Here is a 12,090-nt window from a genome sequence, read left to right as displayed (position 1 = left end):
AATGATTTGTAGGAGTTCTTTATACATCTGGTTATGAATAATTTTCTCAGAATATGTATTATATTTTCTCCCAGTCTATGGTTTACCTTTCGATTTTATTAACAGTCTTTTGTGGAGCATAAATTTTTTATTTTGATTAATCCAGTTTATTAATTTCTTCTTTTATGTTTAGTGTACTTTATGTCAAGTCAAGCTAATCTGCTATATCCCGGTAGAGAAGGTAATCTCATGTTGTCTTCTCTCTAGAAGCATTAAAATTTTAGTTTAAAATTTATATATATGGCCATCTTGAATTAGTTGTGATATATGATGTATGATTGAAGTTGTTTCATTTTTTCCCATACAAGTATCTTATCACCATTTATTGAAAAGACTCCTTTCCCCACTGAATTGAATCAGCATCTTTTCTGAAAATCACTTGACTCTGAATTTATTTCTGGACTCTCTATTCTGCTGCATTGATATGTTTGTCTATCATAAGGTTTCTCAACTTCAGTACTATTGACATTTTGGGTCAAATAATTCTTTGTTGTGGGAGCTTTCCTGTGCATTATAGGATATGTAGCAGCATCCCTGACCTCTACTCATTAGTACCTACTCCCTCAATGTGACAACCAAAAATGTCTCCACACATTACCAAATGTCTCCTGCGGGAAAAAATTTCCTTGGAGGGGAGAACCACCGGCATATCCTTTTGCCAACACCAAACTTGAAACGAGTCGAAAAGACAAAAGATATATCTTAGTGTTTCTAGTATGGTTAAACCAGGGTTGGGCAAACTTTTTGACTCGAAGGCCACAATGGGTTCTTAAACTGGACCGGAGGGCCGGAACAAAAGCATGGATGGAGTGTTTGTGTGAACTAATATAAATTCAAAGTAAACATCATTACATAAAAGGGTACGGTCTTTTTTTTTTTAGTTTTATTCATTTCAAACGGGCCGGATCCGGCCTGCGGGCCGTAGTTTGCCCACGACTGGGTTAAACACTGAGAACGAATTCCTAGCCATGAAAATAACATTTTTGTTTTATAATCTTGTTTTAAGCAACCTCCCTCAAGCAATCTCTAGAATCTGCTCTGAATGGCTTGGCTTATTTGATAATGTCCACAAAGTGATGTAAAAGAGGCTCTTTATCTTATCCAGTTTGAGCAATGCATACTTAGTTTTTGTAAAACTCAAAGCTTATTCAAGTGTCCCTGCAAAATGTTCAAAATATTTTCATGTTCTTCAGATAATCTTATAACCAGATCGGACACCACAAGACCTACTCAGCATGATCAAGTGATTGCATCGGTTTTGCCTTCATCCCATTCTTTTTGTCTTGCCAATGAAATAATGAGATTTAGCATAAAACAACAGTTGTTCAGGTCACTGCTCATCTTTTTGTAAAGCTGAGGAAACGAAAGTTGAGAATCCACTACTTTCAAATAACATGACTAGCAATGTTTCAGTGGAAGTACTTTCTTGAAGCTTTTTCTCCTAGGCACTAGAACTCCTTGATTGGCGCAGGCCAAGTCTCCAATCTGTTGGCCCCAGGAATGCCGTTCTTGACCTGCATTCCTTAAAGCACCAACACCCACTCTACAGGGTTACAGCTCTTCACAAAAATGGCTGGAGTCCAGACACTCGATTCAGCACCCGTTTCTTTGGTTTTAAGTTTCATGTTATGGATTACTCTGGAGAAGTATTAGAGACAATAAGTACTACAAAACAAAATTGTTTCAGGACTTCAGAGTTTGAACCTTTGCCATTCCAGACCTGAAATTCTAAACTCTCTTCTCCAGTGGGGACTGAAAGCCCCATGCATCTCTGGCTTTAGTGTCTACCTCTCTGGCAGAGACCATCTACTATCTTCCCTCCTTTTAACTCCACTCCGTCTCCAGCTCTTTGACGATTGCCCTGAGGACACTTTGGCCCCAAATGATGATTGAAGTTGGCTTACAAAATTGGAAAAGTTGCAATCCTTAAGGGCACAGGACTCCAGGTAGTGATCCCACACACTTTCATTAGGGTTCCTCCTATTGCCTCTGGCTATGTTCTTTAGAAACAGATTAGCCCAGTTTTGTTAATGATACGTGCTTATCAGATTTGGCCAGCGATCTGCATTTTAGCTGTATTTGAAAGACTGGGAAATTCTATGCTAGGAGTCTCTAGGACCATTGCTTAAATTCAAGATGAACTGCTCTGTAAGTAGGGAGACACTGTAATTTATCGTGCCAACCTGGAAGTTTGAGAAAGGAGGAGCTACTGACAATCATGCTGGGAAAACAGGGATAAACAAGAATAGTCCCAGGCAAGGTGGGACTTGTGATTATCCCAACCACACCAGCTTTCCCTGCCTCTCAACTCAGCCCAGGTGGCACTCAGAATAGTCTTTACGGGCTGCTGCTTCTTTAATTATTCATCTTTCCCAGTGAGAGTTTTCCTAAACCAAAACCTTCTTATCTTTTACCCCACACTGTAGAAAAAGCTAGACTGCTTGGTTAGAAACCTGGCTTTACCTTTATTAGTAAAGACCTTGGGCAAATTACTTAACCTGCCTGTGGTCATTTACTCATTTGTAAAGCACATCCTATATAATAAAAGGGTGACATGCAAATTGACCCTAACAGTGGAACAACCAGAACAACCACTTGACCAGTCACTATGAGGTGCACTGACCACCTCTGTCCCTTTCCCTGGCTGGCAGGCTCTGATCGCCTAATGGCAAATGGAGAACGGGTGTGGGTGGCAGGGGACAGGGGCAGAACCAGGCCAAGGCACTTGCCCCACCAGTCGCCCCACACACAGAGGGCAACCCGTGGTGGGGGCGGGGCCAGTGAGCGTGTGGGAATGGCCAACCTCTCGGTCCCTTACCCTGGCTGTCAGGCTCCAATTGCCCGATGGTGAATGGGGAACTGGGGTGGGTGGCGGCAGGGGGGTGGGGCTGGTGAGCAGGCGGAATGGCCGGCCTCTTGGTTCCTTCCCCTGGCCAGCAGGCTCTGATCACCTGATGGCGAATGGGGAACAAGGGGTGGGTAGCAGCGGCGGGTGGGACTGGCTGCAGGCAGCCAGGGAAGATGGCCCTGAATGCAGGCCAGGCCTAGGGACCGTACCCGCACACAAATTTTGTGCACTGGGCCTCTAGTATTTATAGTAACAGCATTTACTTTTGTTGACCATAAGACTGAACTGATTAGGTACTGCATTACCAAAAAGAAGTTATTCAGGAACTAGAAAAGATTGCAATCCAGTGCAGTGCCTGCAGCCCTGGAGAACTTTGTGGAGCTTCATGCCCAGATAAAGGAGGTACTTTATCCAGGGGAAGAGGAAGTTGTAGGGAAGCACAGGACTTGGTTGGAAAGTCTGTAAGGAGGAATCTCCAAAAGATCAGGGGACCTTGCCGAAGGTGGCAGCCCCTGCCTTGACTTTTCCAAACAAGTCTAAGCCCCCAGGTGTTTCAGGGGAATCTTTATATTTAGACTTAAAAACATTCTTGCTTAAAGAATGCTACAGATGTATGTGTCTTCTCAAGAATGCTTACCCTGCTGATAATATCTAATAGTTAATTTTAGTTCAAGCTGTTGTTTCAATAAAAGCCTAAGGAGGCAGGCAAATGGGACTGTTTTGGTTCCTATAGCCAAACAGCCCCTTAGTCCTCTCTTTCACAGAAACATGTGTCAGAGTAATCCATTCATCTGTTGCTAAGGGGCTGCCACACTATAGAGTTCTGTTGTGAACATAGAGTCAAGGAAGACTTAAGGCTTTTCTAGGACATAGGGTGCAAGAGCTTCATCTACAGTCCCTCCAATTGATTATGTCCAAATGAAGATTTTATCATTTCATTGGTTATTATGAGGATAGAATGAGTTCACACATGGAAAGGACTTAGAACACTACATAGCTTCCAAGTGCTGGGTAAAGTTAGCTCTTACTTTCTCCAAAAATGTTCTCTTTTTTTTCTAGATTCAAGTATCAGAATCTATAAAACTTCAATAAAAACATTTGCATTTCTAAAGGCAAGTTTGGGTTTTTGTTTGTTGTTTTTTTGCCTCATCTATGCTTTCACATCTTGCCTCAGCTATTCTTTCAAATTTTGAGAAGGAGGGTCTTTTTACTTCAGTGGTGTCCTGGATGAAAAAATTCAGTCACCTGGTGTCCCAATTTATGTGCAAACACTTGCAGCATTACACAAGTTTCTATTTGCTTTTTCTGGGTAGCTTTCTGTTTTTCATTTTAAGTCATGTTTTTGGTTTCTGCAGTCAGCTTCTAAAGAATTCTTCCCCTAAATTTTGGGAGCTAAAAGAGAAAATATTTTGCAAAATAGACTTCAAAAACTCCTTGGATATCAACAAAAACATGGATTTTTTTGCACACTTTTGCATAAAATGGAATGGTAACATTATTCATTTATTTTACCTTAAAAACAGTCAAATCATAACTTTTACTTAATAGGAGAGAATGTAAAATGTTTGCCTCATGCCTCAGCCAGTATAAAAGAATTATCGCCTGTAAACTAAAGAAACTTTATATTTCTCAGTATTTTTGGTGGACACAAAAATATTATTAGAGAGTGAGGATGGTATGTTGTTGTTTTTTTTAAATATATTTTATTCATTTTTTACAGAGAGGAAGGGAGAGGGATAGAGAGTTAGAAACATTGATGAGAGAGAAACATCAATCAGCTGCCTCCTGCACACCTCCTACTGGGGATGTGCCTGCAGCCAAGGTACATGCCCTTGACCCGAATCGAACCTGGGACCTTTCAGTCTGCAGGCTGACGCTCTATCCACTGAGCCAAACCGGTTAGGGCAGAGGATGGTATGTTTTTAATCTTTATTATTAGAATAGTTTTCTTTTTTTTGTTGTTTTTTTGTTGTTTTTTTTTTAAATATATTTTATTGATTTTTTACAGAGAGGAAGGGAGAGAGATAGAGAGTTAGAAACATCGATCAGCTGCCTCCTGCACATCTCCTACTGGGGATGTGCCCGCAACCCAGGTACATGCCCTTGACCGGAATCGAACCTGGGACCTTTCAGTCCGCAGGCCGACGCTCTATCCACTGAGCCAAACCGGTTTTGGCAGAATAGTTTTCTTTTGATCTCTTGTTTTATTAAGTAATTATAAAATCTATGTAAAATGATATAATGAACCCTCATGTATCTACCTACCACCTGACTTATGAAAATAGAATATTACCAATATCTGTGAAATTCCCTATATGCTCTTTCCCCATTTCTTCCCTTCTCTTTCCTTCCCTCAGAATTTTGTGTTTACAATGTACTTGCTTTTATTTGTACTTTATCTCCCTAGACAATTATTATTTAACTAGAGGCCCAGTGTACGGATTCGTGCACCAATGGGGTCCCTCAGCCTGGCCTGTAGCGACTGGGCCAAAACCGGCTCTCCGACATCCCCTGAGGGGTTCCAGATTATGAGAGGTTGGTTCTTGGGTGACACACCCCGGAATTGGGCTCCCTCCTCTATGGTTCTGGGTGCATCACCCGAGAACCGCAGCTGCCAAGTCACCGCAGCTCGGCAGCTCCTACATTGAGCATCTGCTCCCTGGTGGTCAGTGCGCATCATAGCTACTGGTCAGATGGTTGAACGGTCAGCCGGTCGCTTAGGTTTTTATATATATAGATATTGCTTTTGTAATTTGCATAAATAGAATCATGTTGTATGTTATCTTCTGTGATTTGCTTTTCACCCCACAATACCGTGTTCCTGAGAATCAACCATGATATTAATAGCACAGCTGTAGTTCACTCATTTTTCTGCTATATGTTTCATTAAATGACTATACAAAAATTGATCAATTTTACCGTTGATAGATTTAGGTTGTTTCCTGTTTTGTCTGCTGTTAAAAGTGTTATATTTGTATACATATATCCTGGTAAAAATTTTTTGCTAGGATACTATTTGAGAGAGGAATTGTTGGCTGTGAGGATGCACAACTACAAATTTTAGTAGTTGATATTAACTGCTTTCCAAAGTAGTTGTGCTAATTTATACTACCAGTGTAAGGTCCTCCCATCACTCCACATTCCCAGCAACATGTTATTGTGGTATTTAAAAGATGTTGCCAATTGTATGCATAAAATGGTATCTTTATGGCTTTAATTCATGTGTTCCTAATGACCAGTAAGTTCAGCATCTTTTCATACACTTGGGATTCTTTTCTGTGAAGTGCCTGCTTAAGCCTTTTGTCCTTTCTATTGCATTGTCTTTTTCTTCTAATTTGTAAGAGTTTTTTACCTAGTTTGGACCAGTGGTTCTGAGGAGATTTTGCCCTTTAGGAGATACAAATGTTGAAAATATTTGGCAATATCTGGAAACATTTTTTTTATTGATTTTTTTTTTTTTTTTACAGAGAGGAAGGGAGAGGGATAGAGAGTTAGAAACATCGATGAGAGAGAAACATCGATCAGCTGCCTCCTGCACGCCTCCTACTGGGGATGTGCCCGCAACAAAGGCACATGCCCCTGACCGGAATCGAACCCAGGACCCTTCAGTCCCCAGGCCGACGCTCCATCCACTGAGCCAAACCAGTCAGGGCTGGAAACATTTTTAATGGTTACAACTGGATATGGGAGAGCTACTGGCAACTAGAAGGTAAAGGCCAGCGATGATGCTAAAGCAACCTACAATGCACAGGATAGCCACCACAACAGAAAATTATCTGGTCCAATATGTTAATAGTGCCAAAGTTGGGAAACCTTGTTCTAGATCAGCGGTTCTCAACCTGTGGGTCAAGACCCCTTTGGCGGTCGAACGACCCTTTCACAGGGGTCGCCTAAGACCATCCTGCATATCAGATATTTACATTATGATCCATAACAGTAGCAACATTACAGTTATGAAGTAGCAACGAAAATAATGTTATGGTTGGGTCACAACATGAGGAACTGTATTTAAAGGGCCAGAAGGTTGAGAACCACTGTAATCTAGACACTAATGTTATCAGGTATATGTGTCAAAAACATTTTCTCCCACTTTCTGGATGTTTTCATTTTTCTCATGGTATCTTTTAATGGAGAGAAATTCCTCATTTTAACATAATTGAAGTTGATCTATTCTTTTATGAGTTGGGCTTTTTGTGCCTGATTTAAGAAAGATCCCTTATCCCCAAAGCATAGGATTCTCCAAAGGTGTTTCACAAGTTTTTAACTTTTTTTTTTTACACGCAAATATACCTAAAATTGATTTCTGTTTATGATGTAAGGTAAGAGTCCAAAATTAAATTTTATATGGATAACTATCAGTCTGAGCACCATTTATTAAGAGCCCATCCTATTTTCACTGGTCTTTGATGCTGGTCTATTAAAAATCAAGATTGCAGCCTGGCTGGCTTGGCTCATGCCCAGGTTGTGGGCTCAATCCCCAGTAGTGGGTGTGCAAAAGGAAGCCAATCGATGATTCTCTCTCATCATTGATATTTCTCTCTCTTCTTCTCCCTTCCTTTCTGAAATCAACAAAAATATATTTTAAAAAAATAAGTATTGCAGAAATGGCCTTACTTCTAGTTCTCTATTTTATTATACCTTTAAAAAAATACTTTTTTATTTTTCAATTACAGTTGATGTACAATGTTATATTAGTTTCAGGTGTCTAACTCAGTAAGTGGCCATTTATATAACCTATAAAGTGATCACCCCAATAAATCCAGCATCCATCAGACATCATACAAATTTCAGGAAGGTTGGAACTGATTTTTCAACTAGCAAAAACAACACCTATAATTTAACCTCAACACTTACACATCATCTAAATCTTTAATCTGTCCTCCTTCTTCCCTCTGTAGTAAGAAAGGCCCTTTTTGTAACTGCCGAGACGCTGGCCCTTAAGGATATTTCTAGATCATCCCTGGAAAAGATCCTATGGCTCAAAGAACAGCCACTCCTGTCAATCAGCCTCGGCCATCAGTTTTCAACTCCAGTTGGTCTGAAGCCAGTGGCAAAAACTATTTATAGAGTGAAGCCCAAATGAAATGCAAGTATACATTTTTTTCTTTCCCTTTTTCTTTTTTCTTTTCCTAACTCCTTCCCTCCCTTCTCACTTACCCCACAAAGATTGATAGAAGCATTCAATAACATTGAAATAGGATCATTTTATTATAATACAAACTATATTTGGAGTTTGAGATAAATCAGAAGCAGAACTATAAATACACTAACTCGGAAAATTACTGAGCGTTGGGACAAAAAGTTTTCTGAGAAAGGAAAAAATAATTCAATTTCTTCTTTGGGAAAATACTCTGAAAACTATTCCCCCTTTTTCATAGGTCACCTATTTATTGCTCCATATTAATATTATTTTTCCTGAATACTCTTGAAATGATTATCAACTAATAACATGATTATTGTGAAGCCTTCATGTATGGGTTTTAAAGAGGAATGAGGGGGGATTTTCTGAGGTGACAGCATATGTTCCATGATACCCACTTTTGTTATTTGATCACCATGAAGCTTGCCAACTGATGGCCGAGCACTGACGTAGAGTGTTCATTAAATACGCTGGTTGGACTGGGTATCTCTATCTGATTACCATGTCCAGGACCAGCTGGTAGTTAAACCCATGGGGCTATAGCCCTCAAATTGATTAGGTCAAATTTATTAATATGGAGTCTTGTTTAGAACCACATAGCAGAAAGCGGCTTAATCAAAACTCAGGTGCCAATATTTACCGAATGGTCTGTACATACCTCTTTCAGAGACATGAGTATAAACAGTCTTTGCTGGTCTTTCAAGGAAATTTTTATAATTAAGCATAATAGGTCTCCACCCACTTACACACAATAAATAAGCAATTTCCTATGACAAATGTGCAAAGATGAAACAAGAGTGGCTCCAGAGACATGCTAAAGACACACAAAAATAGAGCTTTCTAGCAACGTACAAGTATGCAATGCTGCAAATAAACTAAGCTAAGAAATCAACTTGTTTTGCTCTGACCCCCAGGGTTGAGGCCATGAACACAGGTTTGATTACTCATTAAAAAAAAGGGGGAGCCCTGACTGGTTTGGCTCAGTGGATGGAGCATCGGTCTGCGGACTGAAGGGTCCAGGGTTCGATTCCGGTCAAGGGCATGTACCTTGGTTGCGGGCACATCCCCAGTGGGGGGTGTGCAGGAGGCAGCTGATCGATGTTTCTCTCTCATCGATGTTTCTAACTCTTTATCCCTTTCCCTTCCTCTCTGTAAAAAATCAATAAAATATATTTTTTTAAAAAGGGGGAGGGGGTAAAGCCACACAAAAAAATAGTCTTACAACCATTAGACATAAACACAGCCTGTTGAATGTGGAAGATTCTGATCTCTTCAAAAGTTACCTGCCAGGGATAGGGGGCCCCTGTATCTCCAGGCAAAAGAAGTATCTATCCCTAGTCCTCGTTCAGGCTCCTGAGAGTAATCAGCTCTCCCATGGGAGCTTCACCCGTGTCCTTAGACCACAAGTCGTGGTCACATGCAGACTAGAAAAACCTGCCGGTGAAACATCACAGTCGCAAGAACAACAATGCGGGGGAGCACAGGAAAGGCCACTATCCCGTAAAAAATTCACACCAAGGGTGCTGCCCGAGGGCTAGGACCAGGGCAACGGTAAAAGCAGTAACCCCTAAAAAAGGAACTTTTACACCCAGCCTGAGCATCGATTTTGGAGAGCCAAAAGCGTGCCCTTGTGACACATGTGAATGTGAAACATGGTCAGTAGTTACAATTTCCACCGAATTGTTCAAAATACAACTCAACGGAGGGCACCTTAGCTTTAACATGCTATCATCAGCATCTGCTCAAACTTAACAAAATACTACAAAATTTCAGTTTGAACTCCAGAAAATCTAAAATGGGACAAATTAAGAATTTTTTTTTTCTATTTTAGTATGTTTTTATATTTATTGGGGTAAAATGGCAACCGTCAAATTTCAGGTGTAAAACCTCCTAATACAACATTTGTGCACTGTATCATGTGCCCACCACCTGAAGCCAAGTCTCCTTCTGACATGTATTGGGCCCCCTTTGCCCTTTCCCCACCCCCCTTCCCCTCTGGTAACCACCATTCTGTTGTTGTATCTAGGTTTTAAATTTATTTGTTCATTTGTTGTTTTTGTTTTATTTCCCACATATAAGTGTAACCATACAGTTCTTGTTCTTTTTGTCTGGCTTATTTCACTTAACATAATACTCTCACAACAGTCCATGTTGATGGACTGAAATAATTACCATTGTTAAAATAGCCACATTGCCCAAAGCAATCCAGCGGTTCTCAACCTGTGGGTCCCGACCCCTTTGGCGGTTGAACGACCCTTTCAGAGGGGTCGCCTAAGACCATCCTGCATATCAGATATTTACATTACGATTCATCACAGTAGCAACATTACAGTTATGAAGTAGCAACGAAAATAATTTGATGGTTGGGTCACAACATGAGGAACTGTATTTAAAGGGCCAGAAGGTTGAGAACCACTGCATATACAGATTTAATGCAATCCCCATCAAAAACCCAGTGGCATTTTCCACAGAACTAGTACAAATACTCCTAAAATTTATATGGAACCACAAAAGACCCCAATAAGCCAAAGCAACCCTGAGAAAAAAAGTACAAAGCTGGAGGTATCGCACTCCCTGACTTCAAACTATACTAGTACAATGGTGTTGAGAAAATGGGAAGCCACTGACACCATACACAAAAATTAACTCAAAAAGTATTAAAGACTTGAATAGAAGACCTGAAGCGAGACATGGAAAACAAAATAGGCGCTAGACTTACAGACTTTGGTCTCAGTAGGGTTTTTGTGCACCTGCTCCTGATACATATTTGGACTAAGACTTTAAAGCAGCGGTTCTCAACCACCTGTGGGTCCCCACCCCTTTGGGGGTCGAACGACCCTTTCACAGGGGTCGCCTAAGACCATCGGAAAACACATAATTACATATTGTTTTTGTGATTAATCACTATGCTTTAATTATGTTCAATTTGTAACAATGAAAATACATCCTATATATCTGATATTTACATGACGATTCATAACAGTAGCAAAATTACAGTTATGAAGTAGCAACGAAAATAATTTTATGGTTCGGGGTCACCACAACATGAGGAACTGTATTAAAGGGTCGCGGCATTAGGAAGGTTGAGAACCACTGCTTTAAAGTAACAAGATGGGTGGGAGGGACCGTGGTTGGAACTAGCGCTCCTGGGAGCAGTTCTCCAGCCGGGCCATCGGGGAACCCTGCAGAAAGAGCTGTGCTTATATCAGGCTCTGTGGTTGCAAATGCCTCTCCTTAACTTCTTCCCCTCCGCGAAGTTCCTCTCCCTCCCGGCAGCAGTGCAGCGTGTGCACGTGGCTGGCCCGGTCTGCAGGGACTGAGTTGCAACCCCTTGTCCCTCCACCCCATCCTTTTTGGTGGCAAAACACAGTGGCTACTGTCCATACTGCCCAGGCCCAGGCCAGTGTGAGGCACCACACTGGGCAGCAGTGAAGAGGTTTGGTTAAGTTTCGGAAGGCCACTCATCCAACTTGTCTCCCCTTTTTAAGAAGGTGATTAATAATTTTTCGTGTCGCTGGACTTAGGAATGGCCACGTGACCAGGTGGGAAGCCCTTTATTTACGCTGTCCCTAGACCGGGTCCCAAATTGGGGAGCAGCTTTCACTCCTCGAGGGGAAGGCTGAGCGGGCGGCGGGTCCTAGATATGAGCATATCTTGGAAGCAGAGAACCGAGAAGCAGCGCGGGACGCAGAGGCCGCCGCCCGAAAACCGTGCCCTGGGCACCCCGCCGAGAACGTAACCTCCCCGAGTGGCAATGCCGACCGCTAGCTGTGGGCGGGGCGGGGGTCACGTGGCCGACGCCGGGGTCAAGCCGGGTGCGCACGCGCACGCAGAGGCCCCGCGGCCCTCGGCCGGGGAGGGGCGGGGCGTGTGGGCGGAGCCTCCGGCGCGCGCTGGGCGGAGGCAGGGCCGGAGCGGGATGATGGGCGGTGGTGGCGGGCGTGTGGGCGGAGCCTCCGGCGCGCGCTGGGCGGAGGCGGGGCCGGAGCTGGATGATGGGCGGTGGTGGCGGGCGTGTGGGCGGAGCCTCCGGCGCGCGCTGGGGCGGAGGCGGTGGCGGTGG

The sequence above is a fragment of the Myotis lucifugus genome, unplaced genomic scaffold (assembly GCF_000147115.1).
Source record: "Myotis lucifugus unplaced genomic scaffold, Myoluc2.0 scaffold_117, whole genome shotgun sequence".
Lineage (NCBI taxonomy): Eukaryota > Metazoa > Chordata > Mammalia > Chiroptera > Vespertilionidae > Myotis > Myotis lucifugus.
The sequence above is the reverse complement of the archived record's forward strand: the minus strand, read 5'-3'. Positions refer to the sequence as shown.